Below are 17,003 nucleotides of genomic sequence, written 5' to 3' on the forward strand. Positions count from 1 at the left end.
CCTTGTTTTTAATTGCTGTGTAATATTCCATTGTGTAAATGTACCACAATTTCTGTATCCATTCATTACTCAATTGAGGGGCATCTGGGTTGTTTCCAGGTTCTGGGTATTACAAATAAAGCTGCTACAAACATGGTTGAAAAAATGTCCTTGTTGTATACTTGAGCATTTTTTGAATATATGCCTAGGAGTGGTATAGCTGGGTCTTGAGGTAGCACGACTCCTAATTGTCTGAGAAGGTGCCAGATTGATTTCCAAAGTGGTTTTAGAAGTATATATTCCCACCAGCAGTGGAGGAGGGTTATCCTTTCTTCATATCCTCTCCAGCATGTGTTGTCACTGAAGTTTTTGATCTTAGCCATTCTGATGGGTGTAAGGTGAAATCTCGGGGTCGTTTTGATTTGAATTTCCCTGATGAGTAAGGACTTTGAACATTTCTTTAAGTGTTTTTCTACTATTTGATGTTCCTCTACTAAGAATTCTCTGTTTAGCTCTGTACCCCATTTTTTAATTGGATTACTTGATTTGTTGGTGTTTAACTTCTTGAGTTCTTTATGTATTCTGGATATTAGCCTTCTGTCAAATACAGATTTGGTGAAGATCCTTTCCCAATCTGTAGGCTGTCATTTTGTTCTGATGACAGTGTCCTTTGCTTTACAAAAGCTTTTAAGTTTCGTGAAGTCCCATTTATTATTTGTTGATCTTAGAGCCTGTGCTGTTGGTGTTCTGTTCATGAAGTTGTCTCCTGTGCTAATGAGTTCTAGGCTCTTCCCCACTTTTTTTTCTAACAGGTTTAGTGTGTCTACTTTTATATTGAGGTCTTTGATCCACTTGAACTTTAGTTTTGTGCAGGGTGGTAATTATGGATCTTTTTGCAATTTTTCTACTTGAAGACATCCAGTTAGACCAGCACCATTTGTTGAAAATGCTATCTTTTTCTGTTGTATGGTTTTGATATCTTTGTAAAAAAAAATCAGCTGTCCATAGGTGTTGGGTTTATTTCTGGATCTTCCATTCAATTTCATTGATCCACCAGTTGGTTTCTATGCCAGTACCATGCAGTTTCTTACTATTGTTGCTCTATAGTACAGCTTGAGATCAGGGATGGAGATACCTCCAGAAGATCTTTTATTGTAGAGGATTGTTTCAGCAATTCTGGGTTTCTTGTTATTCCATATGAAGTTGAGACTTTTTCTTTCAATGTCTGTAAAGAATTGTGTTGGTATTTTGATGGGAATTGCACTGAATCTGTAAATTGCTTTTGGTAAGATGGCCTTTTTTACTGTTAATCCTGCCAAACCATAAGCATGGGAGATTTTTCCATCTTCTGTTATCTTCTTTTAATTTCTTCTTCAGAGACTGTAAATTTTTTTCATACAAGTCTTTGACTGGCTTGGTTCAAGTTACACCAAGGTACTTTATGTCTTTTGTGGCTGTTTGAAGGGTGTTGTTTCCCTAATTTCCCTGGTAGAATTTTTTTGGTCACTCATGTATACTATCATATCATCTGCAAATAGTGATACCTCAACTTCTTCCTTGCTGATTTGAATCCACTTGATCTCCTTTAATTTTCTTATTTCTCTAGCAAGGACTTCAATAACTATGTTGAAGATATATGGAGAGAGTGGGCAGCCTTGCCTTGTCCCTGATTTCAGTGGGATTGATTTATGTTTCTGTTTAGTTTGATGTTGGCTATAGGCTTGCTGTATATTGCCTTTACTATGCTTAGGTATGTGCCTTGTATCCCTGATCTCTCCAAGACTTTAAACATAAATGAATGTCGGATTTTGTCAAAGGCTTTTTTTATATCATATGTTTTTTTTTCTTTCAGTTTGTTAATATGGTAGATCACATTGATGGATTTCCACATATTGAACCACCCTTACATACCTGGGATGAAGCCTACTTGGTCATGTTGGATGATATCTTTGATGTATTCTTGTACTCTGTTTGCAAGTATTGTGTTGAATATTTTTGATCACTGTTCATAAGTGAGATTGGCCTGAAATTCTATTTCTTTGTTTGGTCTTTGTCAGGCTTAGGTCCCAAGATGCCTGTGGCTTCATAGAATGAGTTTGGTAGTGTTCCTTCTGTTTCTATTTTGTGGAGTAGTTTGAAGAGAATTGGAGTTAGCTCTTTTTTGAATGTCTGGTAGAATTCTGCGCTGAAACCATCAGGTCCTGGGCTTTTTTTGGATGGGAGACTTTCGATGACTGCTTCTATTTCCTTGGGGGATATAAGACTATTTAATTGATTTACCTGGTCCTGATTTAGCTTTGGTAAGTGGAATCGATCAAGAAAATTGTCCATTTCATTTAAATTTTCAAATTTTGTTCCATATAGACTTTTGAAGTAAGTCCTAATGATTGCTTGGATTTCCTCAGTGTCTGTTGTTATGTCCCCCTTTTCATTTCTGATTTTGTTGATTTGGATGGTGTCTCGCTGTCTTTTAGTTAGCTTGGCTAAGGGTTTGTCTATCTTGTTGATTTTCTCAAAGAACCAGCTCTTGGTTTCATTGATTCTTTGAATTGTTTTATTTGTTTCTAATTGATTGATTTCAGCCCTGAGCTTGATTATTTCCAGCCGTCTGCTCCTTCTTGGTGTGTCTGCTTCTTCTTTTTCTAGGGTTTTTAAGTGAGCCATTAAGTTGCTTGAATGCGCTGTCTCAAATTTCTTCTTGAAGGCACTTAGTGCTATGAACTTTCCTCTTAGCACTGCTTTCATTGTGTCCCACAAGTTTGGGTATGTTGTGTCTTCATTTTCATTGAGTTCTAGGAAGATTTTAATTTCTTTCTTTATTTCTTCCCTGACCCAGCTGTCTTTTAGTAGCAAGTTGTTCAGTTTCCATGTATGTGTAGGCTTTTTGCTATTTCTGTTGTTACTGAGGTCCAGCTTTATTCCGTGGTGATCAGACAGCATACAAGGGATTATTTCAATCTTCCTGTATTTGTTGAGGCTTGCTTTGTGACCAACTATGTGGTCTATTTTGGAGAAGGTTCCATGAGGTGCTGAGAAGAAGTAAATTCTTTTGTGTTTGGGTGTAAGGTTCTGTAAATGTCTGTTAGGTCCACTTGATTCATGACCTCTGTTAGAGATATTGTTTCTTTGTTTAATTTCTGTTTTGTTGACCTGTCCTTTGTTGAGAGTGGGGTGTTGAAGTCTCCCACTATTAGTGTGTGGGGATCTATATGTGGTTTAAGTTTTATCAATGTTTCTTTCACAAATGTGGGTGCCCTTGTATTTGGGGCATAGATGTTCAGGATTGTGATGTCTTCTTGGTGGAATTTTTCCTTGATGAGTATGAAGTGTCCTTCCCCATCTCTTTTGATTAATTTTGGTTGAAAGACTATTTTATCAGATATTAGAATGGCTACTCCTGCTTGCTTCTTGCGTCCATTTGCTTGAAAAGCTGTCTTCCATCCCTTTACCCTCAGGTAATGTCTATCTTTGTGACTTAGGTGTATTTCTTGTATACAACAGATTGCTGGGTTTTGTTTATGCATCCATTCTGTTAGTCTGTGTCTTTTTATTGGAGAATTAAGTCCATTGATATTGAGAGAGAGTAATGACCAGTGGCTGTTAGATGCTTTGAATTTGATGTTGGCTGTGGTCATATGGTTGTATGCTTGGTTGCTTTTTGTTTTACTGTAGTGGGGTTATTTATTTCCTGTGTTTTCTTGAATGTAGCTAGCTTTCTTGGGTTGTATTTCCCCTTCCAGTGTCTTCTGTAATGCTGGATTTGTTTGTAGGTATTGTTGAAATTTGTTTTTGTCATTGAATATCTTGTTTTCTCCGTCTATGAGGACGGAGAGTTTTGCAGGGTATAGTAGCCTGGGCTGACATCTGTGTTCTCTTAGGGTCTGCATGATATCTGTCCAGGCCCTTCTGGCTTTCATAGTCTCTGTTGAAAAGTCAGGTGTGATTCTAATGGGTTTGCCATTATATGTTACTTGGCCTTTTTCTCTTGCAGCTTTTAGTATTTTTTCTTTGTTCTGTATACTTACAGTTTTGATTATTATGTGGCGGGAGGATTTTCTTTTCTGGTCTAATTTATTGGGTATTCTATAGGCCTCTTGTATTCTTATTGGCCTCTCCTTTAAGTTGGGGAAATTTTCTTCAATGATTTTGTTGAAAATATTTTCTGGGCCTTGGTGCAGGGAATCTTCTTTTTCCTCTATTCCTATTATTCTTAGGTTTTGTCTTTTTATGTTGTCTTGAATTTCTTATACGGTCTGTGTCAGGAATTTTTTAGATTTAACATTTTCTTTGACAGATACATCTATTTCTTCCATTGTATCTTCCACACCTGAGATTCTTTCTTCCCTTTCTTGTAGCCTATTGGTTATGCTAACCTCTGTAGTTCCTGTTTTCTTCCCTAAGTTCTTTCTCTCCACAATTTCTTCCATTTGTGTTTTTTTTTTTTTAATTTTTCCAATTCTATCTTCAAGTCTTGAGCTATTTTGTTGGTTTCCTTCCCCTGTCTGACTGTATTTTCATGTTTTTCCATCAATTCCTTCAGTTGTTTGTTTGAACAATCCACTGTTTCTTTTATTTCATTCAGTGATTTAAGCATTTCCTCTTTAAAGGCCACATACCGTTTGGCTGCAGCTTCTTCTATTTCTTTTTGTATTTTATTTGTTTCCTCTGTTATCATCTTCTTGAGCATAGATGTTAGGTCGTCTCCTTGAATTTCATTTATGCTGGGGTGTCTAGGGCTATTTACCCCGGGATAACTGGTTTCTGGAGATGCCATAATGCTCTGGCTTTTGTTGGTTGAACTTTTACGCTGTCCTCTACCCATTGGGCTATCTTAGTTGTTTGAATTTAGTTTCTGGTTGTTCCTGGACTGTTGTAGTGGAGAGAATCCCTTTGGCAGGAAGATGGTTTTTCCTCAAGGAAGCCTTCCCAGCTTTTTGGGTATAGTCCCTGGATGTCTGGTGTTTTTCAGGAGTTGCTACAGCTCACCTCAGGCATAGAGACCTGGGTGGTAACTGTGGTCCTGATTAGTCGAGAGGGCTCTCCTCTCACCGGGAGAAGTCCTGGAGACAGCTGCCCTCCTTCTGGGTTTCTTGCTGTAAATTTAGTGATCAGCTGCTGTAACCTGTGTGTCCTGTGGTTTGGTCGGTTTTGTTAGGGATAACTGGTTGCCCCTTGGAGAAGTATCTGCGGGTTGATCTCAGGGTTCCCGGTCTTTTGTAGGTCTGAGGTTGAGGCTCTGTGCCCCAGAACCCAAGAGGTAATCTGTGGCGGGTGAGTACTGCTCTGGTGTCTTGGGGCACTCAGTTCTGTCTGTAAGGAGTAGTTGGTATGAAGCAGGCCTCTGAGCTGGTGGAGCTTGCGCCCACCTGCTAGTCTGCGGGAGCTGAGTTTCCAATCACTCTGTGCTCCCTGTTTGGGCCCAGATCTGTGATGGCTGGCCGTACTCACCTGTTTGCACTCTGAAGTCTGCTAGACTTTCCCTAGGTGACCCCAGGAGCACGGTTTCTTCCTTCTCTGTGGGGTCCTCTCCAGACAGGGTTTCCCAGTCCCTGTTGTACTGGGGCGCGCAGCTTGTCTGTACTGCTGAGCTGAGCGCAAAGCTCTCTGCGCGTGGCAGGAGCTTGGCTGTGATGGCGGCCGTCTCCCACTATTAATGTGTGAGGATCTATGTGGGGTTAAATTTTATTAGTGTTTGTTTTACAAATGCGGGTGCCCTTGTATTTGGGGCATAGATGTTCAGGATTGCAATGTGTTCCAGGTGGAATTTTCCCTTGATGAGTATGAAGTTTCCTCCCCCAGCTCTTTTTATTAATTTTGGTTGAAAGTCTATTTTATTAGATATTAGAATGGCTACTCCCAATGGCTTCTTGGGTCCGTTTGCTTGGAAAACCGTCGTCTAGCCCTTTAGTCCCAGCTAAAGTCTATCTTTGTGACTTAGGTGTGTTTTCTCTGCAGCAGATTTTGGGGATTTATATACACATCCATTCTGTTAGTCTGTGTCTTTTTATTGGAAAGTTGAGTCCATTGATATTGAGAGAGATGAATGACCAGTGGCTGTAAGATCCTTTGATTTTGGTATTGGCTGTGGTAATGTGTTTGTGTGCTTGGCTACTTCTAGTTTTGCTCTAGTGAGGTTATTTATTTCTTCAGTTTTCCTGAAAGTAGTTTTCTTCAGTTGTATTTTTTCTTCTAGTATCTTCTGTAATGTGGGATTTGTGTGTAGGTATTGCTGAAATTTGTTTTTGTCATTGAATATCTTGTTTTCTCCATCGATGAAGAATGAGAGTTTTGCTGGGTATAGTAGCCTAGGCTGACATATGTATTCTCTTATTTTTGCATGATATTCATCCATGCCCTTCTGGCTTTTGTAGACTCTGTTGAGAAGTCAGGTGTGATTCTTATGGGTTTGCCATTATATGTTACTTGGTCTTTTTCCATTACAGCTTTTAATATTTTTTTCTTTGTGCTGTATACTTATTATTTCGATTATTATTTGGCAGGAGGATTTTCTTTTCTAGTCTAATTTATTAGGTTCTATAGGCCTCTTGTATGCTTATGAGCTTCTCCTTTAATTTGGGGAAATTATCTTCTATGATTCTGTTAAAAATATTTTCAGGGTCATGGAAATGGGAATCTTCTTTTTCCTCTATTCTTATTATTCTTAGGTTTTGTTTTTTCATGTTGTCTTGGATTTCTTGGATGGCTTGTGTCAATAATTTCTTAGATTTATAATTTTCATTGATGGATACATTGATTTCTTCCATTCTATCTTCCATACCTGAGATTCTTTCTCCATCTCTTGAAGTCTGTTATTTATGTTTACCTCTGCAGTTCCTGTTTTCTTTCATAGGTTCTTCCTCTCCATGATTTCCTCTGTTTGTGTTTTCTTTAATTTTTCTAATTCTATCTTCAGATCTTGAACTGTTTTGTTGATTTCCTTTACCTGTCTGACTGTTTTCCTGTTTTTCCTTCAATTCCTTCACCTGTTTGAACATTCCTCTGTTTCTTTTATTTCTTTCAGTGATTTAATCATTTCCTCTCTGAAAGCCACAAACTTGTTTGTCTCGATCTTCCTGTATTTCTTTACAGATGGGTATAGTCTGTTTGACTTTATCTTCCTCTAATTCTTTACCCATTTTATTTGTTTCCTCCAGTAAACTCTTCATAAGCATAGATGTAAGGTCATCTTCTTGAATTTCACTTATGTTAGGGTATCCATGGTTACTTGCCCCTGGATAACTGGGTTCTGGGGATGCCATATTGCTTTCCCTTTTGTTAGTTGTGCTTTTACACTGGCCTCTACCCAGGTGGCTGTCTCAGGTATTAACTGTTAATTTCTGGTGCTTGCTGGAGTCCTGCAGTAGGGAGAATTCCCTTGGCAGGGATCTGAAGTAGGTCTCCTCAGTTTTTTGGGTATGGTCAACTGAATGGTGGTGCTTCTCAGGAATTGTCACAGTTCACCTCAGGCATATGGACCTGTGTGGTAACTCTAGTATTCAGGGAGGCTCTCCTCTCATCAGGAGAAGTACTGGAGACAGCTGCCCTGCTGCTGGGTTTCATGCTCTGAATTTAATGAGCTGCTGCTACTGCTCTTAAGCTGTATTTGCTGGGTGCAGCCCTCTTGAAGAACCAGGGAGTCCTTCAGTTTCATCAGTTTAGCTAGGGATAATTGGTCGCACCTTGGAGCAGTATCTGAGAGCTGTTCCAGTGGCTTTCAGGCTTCTATTGGTCTGAGGTTGGAGCTGTGTGCCCTAGTACCCTAGCTGTAATCAATGGCAGGTGAGCACGGCACTTGTGCAGTAGGAGTCCAGAGCCTATAGCATGTGGGAACCCAGAAACTCTTCTGGAGCTGTATCCTGAGGTTTGGACCTGATGTTTTCCCCACTGTGGAGTTTCCTTCCGACAGGGACACCCAGTCTGTGGTGTTTTGGGGTCTGCAGTTCTGTCTGGGATTGCGAGAACACGCTGGCACAGACACATGGCTCTGCCTTGCTGGCCACTGGGCACCTGTGCACCTGCAGGAACTTGGGAACTTTTTTTGGGGGGGGGCGAGGAGGTGTTGGCTGAGTGCTCTGAGGTCAGACCTGCTGTTCCCCCTCACTGTGAGGTTTCTACCTGGCAAAGAAACTCAGTGTTTGGTGCCCTGGGGCCCTAAGTTTTGTCTGGGATGCTGAGTCAGGTGTACAGGCAGGACTCTGTGCTGGCGGCTGTGCACCTCACTCTGAGCTGGCTGCTGGGTGCCAGCCAGACCTGGGTCCTTTTCCAGGGATTGTCTGGGTGATCTGAGGTTGGTCCCGATCGATTTCTGCACCATGGGGTTTTCTCAAATCCCAGTCAATGGTGTTGTGGGTCCCACAGTTCAGTCTGGGACAATGATCAGAGCTGGTGTGTGGCTCTGGGCTGGTGACCTAGTGCCTGGCAGGACCATGGTTTAGCTGGGTGACCTGGATCCAATTGAATCTCACACAGTGGGGCTTCCTCTCACTTGGGAAACACAATCGCTGGTGGTTTAAGGCCAGAGTTTCATCTGCTGGTCACTGTACAGACCCTGCTGTGCTGTTGGTCAGAAAGAGTGTCCTCCTGACACTGCCATCTTGGATCCCCCCCTTTCTTATTTTTAAAATTTGGATACTATCCCTCTATGTTTTAGCTAGTTTGACTAATGGTTTATCTATTTTGTTGATGTTCTCAAAGAACCAGCTCTTGGTTTCACTGGTTCTGTGTATTGTCCTCTTCATTTCCAATTTATTGTTTTCAGCTCCAAAATTGATTATTTCCTGTTTGTGTTCTTCTGTGCTAGAGCTTTCAGGTGTGCTGTTAAGTTACTAGTATGGGATCTCTCCAATTTATTTATGAAGGTGCTTAGTGCTATGAGCTTTTATCTTAGCACTGCTTCTTCTTTGTTTTTAATCATCATATTCATTTTCCTTTTATATGCCAGGGACTGAAATGAGGGCTTCCCACATGCTACATGTAGCACCCCATCACTGATCAACATCCAAGCAACATCATGCCTTCTTATTTAGCACAAAGCGTGGTGGCTCAAGGTTAATGGCTCATTCAGGGTCAGAGAGATAAGAAGGAAATTGTACACACTTTGGGTACCTGATTCTTCAATAAATGTTACTTTAACTGAGAGCTTCTATTATAAAATTTTGTTTTGAGAAATGTAAGAGGCATCATCTTCCTGATGTGAGGGAGACTCCAACCTTTCCTAAAGTTGAAAAGCAGTATTACAAAGTCAGAGATTTAAATAGTTTGGCTGAATAATAGTTGTCAGCTTTAGTGGTTTATAAATTTGAAGTTTGTACCTACGGTAACTTAATAGGCTGTCTAATGCAATATTCTCTGTTTGTATAAAAAAACATGGCAGAAAAAAAATTAAAAAGAAGTTAAAAAGAAACCCAAGGTGGGCAGAGGAGAAAGAGTTTCATTCAATTTCACATAGTCAGTGAACGGTGAAGTCAGGATTTGGACCTTAATTATCTTCTTGCCAATGATCTTTTCTAAAGCTTGCTTATGTCTCCGTGATTGTAAAAGTCTCCTATTGCTCATACTCCAACCAAGGACTATTCATGGAGATAACCCAGAACCCCTGCACAGATGTAGCCCAGGGCAGTTCAGAGTCCAATTGGGTTACATAGTAATGGGAACAGGGACTGCCTCTGACATAATCTGATTGGCCTGCTCTTTGATCACCTCCCCCTGGGGGGGGAGCAGCCTTACCAGGCCATAGTAGAGGACAATGCAGCCACTTTTGATGTGAACTGATAGACTAAGATCAGAAAGGAGAGGAGAACCTCCCCTATCAGTGGACTTGGGGAGTGGCATGCATGCAGAGGGAGGAGGGAGGGTGGGATTGGGAGGGGAGGAGGGAGGGGCTTATGGGGGGATGCAGAATGAATAAAGTGTAATTGATGAAAATTTAAAAAAAAACATGTTAAACAACTATTAAAAACTAATAAAATGTTTTTTAAAAAAAAGTCTCCTATTGCTGTGCAACAAGCCATTCAATGCAATGGTAGCTTGTACAAGCTGTAGCCACTACTATGTGGCTGTGTTAGTGAAGGATTACATCATTATTTGTTTTCTTCTATGTAGAAAACCAGCCCCTCAGCCAACATACATAATGACTGCTTCCCCAAATACCCACTTAGTCACCATGTCAATAAGAAAACCAGGAAGTATTGGCAATATGAAGGAATTTCGGGAACTTGAATATGCGCAAATCTGTAAGAAGATGGAGAAGTGATCTGTATAGGACTTGAGAGTATGCTGTATAGAGATGTGAAAGACCATTCCTACCTAGAAGACTTGTTAAATCTTAAACAAACAAACAAACAAACAAACAAACAAACAGAACTAAAACAGTCCCTCAGAACTTAAGTTCTGCAGTAGGAATGGATCAGGAGAAAAAAACACCTACCTTGTCTTGGTATTACTTGGGCTTTCTTTTGACGTAACCCTTAGGATTTCTGATAAGATCTACTATATTATTATTATTGTCTGCTTAAGGATGTTGTTGACTATAAATAAAATATACAACCTTTTGTTTCATAAAGAACACTTATAAAGGGTTTACAATAAATACCTTAGCTTTTTAAAATTTCTGTAGCTGCAGAGTTTTTCTTAATTTTATCTCAGATGGGATCCTCTGTGTGCTTTGCTTGGCATTCTATCAGAGTCAGTCATACAAATGAAGTAATAGGGAGTAATAATGGCCAAAGACAGCCTCACCCACTCTTCCACCTGTTGGCAGGGCTCTACCCACCCCCTTGAAATGTGGACCTGACTAACTTTAGCTTCTATACAAAGTGATATTTGGTTTCCAAGGACATAGAAATAGAAAATGCAAAGCTTGGACTCCCTTGGTCCAAGGTGGTCACAGTCTGCTTTATTGATCAAAGCCATTTATAAGGCCTATTCAAAGAAGTAGATAGAGAGGTTGACTCTGCCTTTTTCTGGCTCTTGGTGGAAACAATAACAATGTCATCAAGAAAAGAGGTCCTCAATTTCTAGCACTGGACACCAGCAGTTATTCCGGAAGTTCCTATGCTCCACAAGCATTGGCATTTTCATGGAATAATACCTTGTTAAGGTACAGAGACCAACTTCTGTCCTGTTGCCAGAAAAGAAATACTGTACTAGATAAATGAGACAACTTTTTCTAATTCAGAAAAAATGGCAATATTTATATCCCATCTTTCAGTTCAAGTTGATGAACTAGGTTGACAATGTAAAAAAAAAAAATCTATATATTTCTTACTTCTGCCAGAAAGAGGCGAAAGGCAAAGCTGTTTCTGTCACAACTGCTGTGTTTTGGCTTCTGTTAAATGAAGATCCACAATTGATCTGTGTGCCAACTATACCTGCCTCAGACTGTTTTCTGCTATTTTGTTTTCAATTCGATATGTAGCATCATTCACAAAAAGCATCAGCGGCCCTTCCATAGAAAATCAATCATCAGCTAAAGAGGAAAAGACTGTTTTTAATGGAATATTGAAAAATGTGGAAGTGACTACATAAGTCAGAAAGGAGACGAGGAGAGTAGTATGTGTGGAGTTATTTCGAACGAAGTCTGCCTCCTTTCATGCTTCCTTGTTATTTAACCATGTACCTCTGGAGATGCTAGAGGACAAATCAAAGTGAGCAACTGCAAACAAAATTTAAGCCTTGTGTGGTTAGGTACTTTATAGATAACATGTTATTTAATTGTGTTTTCCTCATTTTTAAAATTAGTTTTATTGAGAATATTGCACAGTATATTTTGATCATAAATAGTAAATCCAACTCCTCCAAAATCCACTATCTTCCCCACCAACTCAATTTTATCCTTCTTTTCTTCCTTTTAAACCCATCAAGTACAGTTTGGCTGCCTATACACTCTTGGATGTGTGACCTTCCATTGTTGCTTGGTTGATCTACCTGAGGCCACATCTTTAAGATCACTGACTTTCTGTCTCTCAGTAGCTATCAATTGCCAATATCTCCATGGCTAGGGGTTGAATTTAGAGTCTATCGTGTGTCTCTATGACAGGATTTTAGTATGGCTTAATCTTGGGCAAATCTTGAAGTTTCATCTTTATAATTTCATCAAATCTCATTATTTAACCTAGCTTAAAAATAAGAAAATAGATGTAAGGAAAATTAGTGATTTATACAAATTTATACAGACAGAAGACAACAGAAGTTAACTAAGAATATAGAAAGGTGAGGCTGGAGACATGATTAAAAACCCTGGTTGCTCTTCCAGAGAATCTGTATTCAATTTCCAGAACCCACATAACACCTTACAACTGTCTGTAGCTCAGACTCCAAGGGATCTGGCACCTTTAGACATACATGCAGTCAAAGCAAAAATACAAAACATAAAATAATAAAATAAATAAAACTTTAAAAAAAATACAGATAGGCTTAACTATAAATTCATGTTCTCTCCCCTCCCTTCCAATTACATCCAGTTATTGACTTGGGGAGGTTCGCATCATGTTAATCCTGTTATTTTGTTTTGTTGTGCATGTTCATGAAGGGCCATACATAAACACAATCATCTCAAGAAAAGGAAAAAAAAATAGGGCAATTTGGAACAGATAATTTTCTACAAACTTGTGTATTGTTTAAAAACAAAGTCATGAAAATATTTTGCATCCATTCAAGGGAGTGTACTTAGGTTCAATGTATTTCACTATTCTACACTGAAATCTAGGGAGGAGTGAGGGTTGGTTTTGATCATGGCTGGAGTATAATTTTATTATATATAATCTTTAATCTGGCTTTATAGGTGTGTCTTTTTCTCATTTGTCTGCTCTTTGGACTCTCTTCCTCCTGTTGGGTTGCTTTGTCCAACCTGAGTATATGGGCCTTTGCCTTGTCTGAATATATCATATTTTGTCATGTTTGATGGTTGACTCTCACAGGCTTGCTCTTTTCTGAAGAGAAACAAAAGAGAGAGTGTGGATTTGGAGAAGAGGGGAGGTGGTGAGGTGAGCTGGAAGGAGTGGGGGAGAGGAAACTGTGGTTGGGATACACTGCATGAGAGAAGAATCTATTTTTAATAAATAAAAAAAGATTTTAGTCTAATACCAAAATAATGTTAAACTAAAAATAAGTTAAATAAGTAAAAGCATTTTAATGGAGGTCTAGGTTTCATGACAAGGAAATAAGCTTTTATAATGAAAAAAAAAATCAACGACATGTATTTTCTCACATTTTAGCATCCCTGAATTCACAACCCCAAATTAGAACACATTTTGTCATATTTTAATTGTTTAACTCTGCTATTAATAGAAAATAGACAGGTAAATTGAAGCAGCTTCCCTAGATTCTGGAGATGATAAATGAAGAAGCTGGCATAGGGACTTTTCCAGCATTATAAAGGAACTATGCCCTAGAGACAGTTTTGAACCCAGGAAGGAGGAATAGCATCAGATCCCAAGACATCAAAATGAAGCCTGTCTTTGGGGCACTGGGTCAAACGTGGAGAAGTCAGGGGACAGAACTCTTATAATGCATGTCATTGAACAATTTCCAACTCCCTTACGCTTTGTCTGAGCCCTTTCTTTATAGAACCTACACTCCATGACTGAACTGCCCCTCTACACTCTGTGTCAAAACACACTTTGTATGTACTGATTTTTACTTGTTCAATCTTCTGTTGCCCCCTTATTATTCTCCAGTGCAAAGCTTTGGCCAATGTTTAGTCAAGCCCAATAATCACTTACCATATTATAATAACACTTTGTTTAGCAAGCTCAATAATGAGTGAACAGTCCTCCCACATTTTCAAATTCAAGAAAAACCTAATGCAATGGGGCCAATTCACAATCAACAATTTCACGTGTTGAGCTGGACCCTACATAGATTAGGGACATGTTCCCTTTCTAACTCTGGGCTTCTCGTTATTTCTACCAAATCTACTCTATCTGCTTATAGACTTCCTATTCATTCTTATCCAATTCAGATATACTCTAAACTATTTTATCTTTAGTTATAGTCTGTTTAAAATACTAAAATATCAATCATTTTATTAAAATGGCAAAAGACTTGCCATTTATTTATTTTTATGTAACCTAGAATAAAAACTAGAGGCAATGAAATATAACTCCCTGTAAAAGCTTAAAACCAGTTCCCTGGTTTCCAAAAGAAAATGCTTTTTCCCATTATCCCAAATGATACCTATATATACACAAACCACCACATAGAATATATAAGTGCTCAATAGTTTTTCATCTCTATGGATAAACGACTCATTCACATGGTTTGAAATGAATAAAAAATTGTTTCCTGCCCATTTACTCAGATTGGAAAAGGATCATCAATCCTACATCCAACAAAGGGCTAATAACTAGAATATAAAAAGAACTCAAGAAATTTAACACCTACAAACCAAATAATCCAATTTAAAAATGGGATGCAGAGATACACAGAGAATTCTCAACAGAGGAATCTTGAATGGTGGAGAAGCATTTAAAGAAATGCTCAATGTGCTTAGTCATCAGGGAAATATAAATCAAAATGACCCTGAGATTCCATTGTACACCTGTCAGTATGGCTAAGATAAAAAACTCAAGTGACAACACATGCTAGTGAGGAAGTAGGGAAAGGGGAACCCTCCTGCATTGCTGGTGGGAGTGTAAACTTGTAAAATGTAAAACCACTTTGGAAATCAATCTGGTGTTTTCTAAAAAAAAAAAAAAAAAAAAAAAAAAAAAAAAAAAAAAAAAAAATTGGGAATAGCACCACCTCAAGCCCTAGCTATACCACTCCTAGGCACAGACTCCAAAGATGCTCCACCATACAATAATGACATTTGCTCAACCATGTACATAGCAGCTTTATTCATAATAGCCAGAATCTGGAAACAGATGTTCTAGATGTCCCTCAACCAAGGAATGGATATAGAAATTGTGGTACACTTACACAGTAGAATACTACTCAGCCATTAAAAACAAGGAAATCATGAAATGTGCAGGCAAATGGATGGAACTAGGAATGATAATCCCAAGTGAGGTAACACAAACCCAAAAAGACACACATGGTATATACTCAATTGTAAGAGGATTTTACTTATATATTACAGGATAGACATACTACAATGCACAGACCCCAAGAAGATAAGTCCAACAGGCGTCTTAGGCTTCATATTAGCTCACTAGTTAGGGGTGTCAGAAATATCTTGGACACAGATTATGTTGCCTTCTTTTTGTCACTACCCCCTGATGGGAATATAAGGATAATGTCCAAGCTTCTCAGTTACTGAGGAGTTACTAAGGTGTAGTGTGTAAGATGAGATCCTGAATGTGGTCTGGTCTCATTGATATTTAATATACCTAATATATATAATATATATTATATTATATGTATTTTACAAACTATCCTCCTTGCAAAATGTGATGATTTCCATACTTAAAAAATGACGATATTTCTTTCACTTAACCATCACAGGCTGGCCATGCTGCCTTAACTTTTGGATGTCTCTCCTCCTTGTCATTTTATCTGAGAAATCTTTAGCAGCATTTCATGTTAAAGTTAGTTGAATTAGGCAAGTCACCTTTGCTTCTCTTAGAACCTTCTGTTCAGTCTTAATACTTGTGGTGACACATACCTTTATGTGCCTCCATGATGTCTGATCCTTTCTGAGATGAAAAACTAAGTGCTGTCAATAATCTCGCCCTGACACATGGATGTGAAAAGTTGGCTAATTATATGACTGAACGGAGGGAGGAAGGCACAAGGAACAAAGACTTGTCAGAACCCAAAATTTTATGGTATTTTGTGTTGCTGAAACCTGATAAAGTTCCCATTTTCTTCAATCTGGTTGGCTGGACATTAAAAGTTCTGAATATCAGACATGATTAACGTACTGTTCTTTGAAGGATTAATTTGACATTTTTTTCTGTTGAAACAGATTATGCCTACATTAGATACAATTTTGCAGTGATGAGAACATTGATGAGTGGTAGTGTATTCAAGTCACCTGGTGATCCTGGGAAATGATCCAGTTCCCAAGCTGTGGCCCAGAATGATTAAATTTACTTGATTGGGGATGGAATCTTGGATTCATAGGTTTATGAAGAGTTTCATAACTTCCCAGGGGTTTAAATACTAAAATAGTTGCATCATGGGGATGTCTAAAATACATTCTTCCTAAGAATGATTGCAGATAGATAGAAGATTTTTCAATTCTAATAGAGCAGAGAATTTCCTCTCTAGTTTTAAGGAAACAGTAAAGCAGAAGAGAGAAAGTGATTTAAGAATAGTTTTTCAGTAATATTAATTTTAATGTTGCAAAAATGGTTGAATGAAATTTAAGGAAGTATTGAAAAATGCTTAAGTTCATTGTATAAGAAATCTGCTTTGTTCAGATTCATGCTCATCTTTCAAAACTTGGCAATTTGCTTTCTTTGAGTGCCATGTCTTACACACACACACACACACACACACACACACACACACACACACACGTGCACTCACACATATATATGAGAGGGAGGTGTGCTCTATTGAAAAGTTGAAGGATGGATAAGAACATCAGAAATGTAAGCCTAATGTTGCAAATCTTTGAGAATGTTTGCCATCTTAAAGGAAACAAAAAGAGTTGGTGGGTTAACAGGTTCACTAAACAAATGTATCCATGACACAGGTGCCCAGTGTTAAATACGTTAATGACCCTGCATGTTGCCCATCCTCGTTATCCTTCATACTTCAGACTAAAATGTCAGCGAATCTTCTGAAAATTTGGGGGGTACAACTTCTTGCATCCTAAGAAGTTGAAGGATTAAAAGGAGCAAGTTATTCTCGTTTAAATGAAGAATGGATAGGTGTTTGATTGCGATAGGTGTTCATCGTCAGCTTGACAGAATCTAGAGTCACAGTGGAGATGAGCTTCTAGGGCACTAGGTAAATTTTGTTACATGAGACGGAAAGACCTGCATATTGTGTGATTGGTGCCCTTCCCTGGTTGGGATCTTAGACTGTTCACTTGGGAATGGGAGCCATCGAGTTGCATGTATGCTTTGCTCTCT

This window comes from Meriones unguiculatus, chromosome 10 (genome assembly GCF_030254825.1).
Source record: "Meriones unguiculatus strain TT.TT164.6M chromosome 10, Bangor_MerUng_6.1, whole genome shotgun sequence".
Classification (NCBI taxonomy): domain Eukaryota; kingdom Metazoa; phylum Chordata; class Mammalia; order Rodentia; family Muridae; genus Meriones; species Meriones unguiculatus.